This window comes from Lipotes vexillifer, unplaced genomic scaffold, assembly GCF_000442215.2.
Source record: "Lipotes vexillifer unplaced genomic scaffold, Lipotes_vexillifer_v1.1 scaffold768, whole genome shotgun sequence".
Taxonomy (NCBI): domain Eukaryota; kingdom Metazoa; phylum Chordata; class Mammalia; order Artiodactyla; family Lipotidae; genus Lipotes; species Lipotes vexillifer.
In genome coordinates, this window is record NW_006799156.1 from 400621 (window position 1) to 404262 (window position 3642).

Below are 3642 nucleotides of genomic sequence, written 5' to 3' on the forward strand. Positions count from 1 at the left end.
GCAGATGGTTATATGTAACTATCAATATCAGACCCATCCTGTGCTTACCTATAAAATTAATCACATTGCTGTTGTAGGATACTGTGTAATAATTTGAATAAGAAAAGAGCCCTCAATTCTAAATAATTCTCCTTTTGATGGTAACATTAAAAATTCTGGATATTAAAATAAGTTAACTTTCATATGAAAATTCTCAAGAGAAACATGGTCTATTATACTTGTTTTATATAGCATAATGCATGCATACAAGTTTTTGAGAAATGGGATATATTGGTGAATTCATTATTTCGAGTTAAGAACTTTATAATAAAGCAATAATTTCTTAAGTTTTTGATAAATCCCAGGAAAGACCACAGAATTTTGCTATATCTTGACATCACAGTTTTGAATATCTTTTAGGTTAGGCTATACTCCAGTCCATTTTAATGTTTAGTCAATGGTGGCTTGCAGTTCCTTAGGGTTTGGTTAAAAGATAATTTCCTGTTAGTATGCAAATGGAACATATTTATACATTCCAGTCCTAATGATGGTCATCAATAAGACCCCAGGAAGATATAAACATCCTAAATTTTGTTGGCATATAAAGCAAAAAGCACAATTTTGGGACCAAGATCTGAGGCACCTTAGATAATAAGGAAGATATCTACTGGTTAGCTACAAGAAGTCATTGAAAATTGTTATATATAAACAGTAAAATATTTACATTTTTCTCCACGTTCATTTATTCCTAAGAGCTCTTTCAGATTAATATATTGTGTGTATTCTTATGTATCTGCAGTGCATAGTAGTCATTAAATATAAAGAATGTGGTAATTATCTGAATATTGATTTAACATTTTCAAGGTTTTAAAATTAAGATCTTGTACCACTCTAAATAAATTTATTATATTTATTTTAATTTCTTATGAGACTCCTGTCTGGTTTAATAGGCAATCATCTTTAACTGTATTGTGTGTTAATTAGACCCAAGAAGTTTTTTGTCCTGCTTTATTTTTTGTTTTAAAGTTATCTTATTTTAGTCCTACCTTCCTTTCCTTGGAGCTATTTTATGATTAAAAACACTCATTTTCTTTGGGGGACATTTTAAGCATCAAATTGCTGACATATGATTGACTAAAAAATCATCAAAGTATAACTCATATGGCTTCTCCACTTATTGATGTAATGACCCATTTTCAATTTTTAAATTAAATTGTCAATTGGCATAAGAAAATTTAAGGTAACATACAGATCTAAATCCTATTCTGCAGGAGGCTGTAAAATCTTATTAGAACTAGAAATGTACTTGATCAAAAGACATGGATTGCAGCTTCAGGTCCTCTACTTGATAAGTACCTTGATAATTCTGGATATCAGTTTTGTCATCTGTACAAATAGGAATAAAAATCCCTAATGGGATTACTGGCCACTGATCCACTTTGCACATGAGATAAGTTATAGTGTGCAAATTTCAGAATTTAAACGTTGTGTTTTGTGGGTCACTATAATATATATAATTGTATGAAGTAGTGCCAACAACTAGACTTTTCCATTTAAAAAATGTAAAAGATAATTAAACAAAGAGCAAATTTTAAAGGGAAAATTAAATCAGAAAGCCTATAGGAGGGTATCATTTATATCTTCATGTGCAAAAGGGCTATTCTATTAATGTCCATTTAATAAGTCATCTAAGGCCACAGAATGGTAGAACTGAAATTGGAAGTTGAACTCAGACAAGATTAAAACTCCAACCAGATGAATTTATATTATACATTTAAATTTTATAAGATGATATTTAAAGACTTAATGTGGTAAAATGGTACTATTCTAAATGAATAAAATAATTAATATTTTAGCTATAAATAATTTTTATGATTTGCAAATATACTGGTTATTTGTCATCTTGCTCTTTGAGATTCTGGCCATGAATACTTTTTCACTATTCCATTTCTTGGACAAATCTAACTTAGCTTTTCTCTCTCATGTTAGATTCATTTTCTATTATGGTGTTATTGTATAGAGAAGTTGAAACAAATGCCAGCTAGTCAAATATTTCAAATCATATTTTTGTAATATTTATATCTGGTAATAATTTAAAATTCCACCTTTTCTTGATTTCATTGGTTTGATATACAGACTTTTTGTGGAATTGCACAAGTATGCATCAGTCAACACAAACTATCCTTAAAAATTTTTATTGACTTGAATTGATGTTCTATAAAACTTTCTGTTATGCATATATTGATAGTTATATGTTAATAGCCTTTAAACAATAAACAAAGATCCATAACTATTTAAAATTCAGTTATGCAAGTTGACTTGCTCAAAAGATTATGAACACAATCAAATATGAGGATATGAGATGAATAATATGATAGAAGCAAAGTCACAAAAATCTTTCTATTTATCTAAAATTAGTTTCTGTAATTGCAACACAGCAAATTTAGAAAACATTTTTATATTTTTTTCACTTCAAGGAAAGGACTTTTTCATACACATGAAATAATTGGAAATTTGACATAATGAACAGCAGTCTTCAGTCAATATGTATAATTTGGAGGAAAATCCTTTGGGAAAATGCTTTAGCCTTCCATGACAATAGAACTGAACAAGTCATTCACATATCACATATAAATTCAGTTTAGAAACTGATTCACTGGGATAGTCAGTGAAAACTATCAATAATATCATGTTCATTAGAGTTTAAAGTATTTTTTACTGACAGAGATGAGTTGACCAGTATTCCTTGGTAAAACTGTATGATAACTGCCCACAGAACTGTAACCACTGTAATCTCTATAGTCACTGAGCGCTATGAAAGCTCTGAATTATTTATCTCAAACATTTGGAGTCCATGTCATTGTTCCATTTCTTTAGTTAGGAATACTCAACTTTTTTTCTGATCTAAAATTGTCACTTATTTTCTTTTTGGCATAATGGATTTTGACTTTTGAAAGCAATTGATAGGTGAGTAGTAGACCAAAATAGAAGTTTTTCATGCCATTATCTATGTTTATAAGTGTTAAGTATGCCAAGATGCCATGCTGTTAAAAAATTTCAGAGAAAAAAGAAAATAGAAAAATTTAAGTGATATCTCATACTGAAGAAATAAATACATGGTCTTCCCTGAAGCTACATTATAAACCATATCCATGTACATTTACAAATAATAATTAACTTTTAGCTACTTACTTTAAGTGTGCCAGATGAGTGTCAATTTAAAGATGGAAAAAACAACTCTGTGATACAGGTAATGGAGTAAACACTAAATGTAATAGCATTTGATGAGAACAAACCACACTAAAATTCAGTAGATTAAAAAAACAGATACTTTATCTATTCCTCATTTCTATGGTTGGGTAATTTGGATGTCTTCAGCTGCTTCCTATGACCTTATCAAGTCTCAGTAATGCATTTGCCATCATTTGGAAGACAATGGGAAGACTGGGGTGTGTGTCACTTATTACAAAGCTGGCTCTCTGAGCTTCTTCACATTATGCTGGCTACAGGGTTCCCAAGAGTATCAAAGAGAAAACCCTAATACATAGGCATTGTTCAAACCTCTGCTTACAACATTTCTAAGTTCCTGTTGTCCAAAGGAAGTAATAAGTCTGTTACTTGCTTTGGAGAAATCACCTTTTAATGGGAGAACTAGAATGCTGC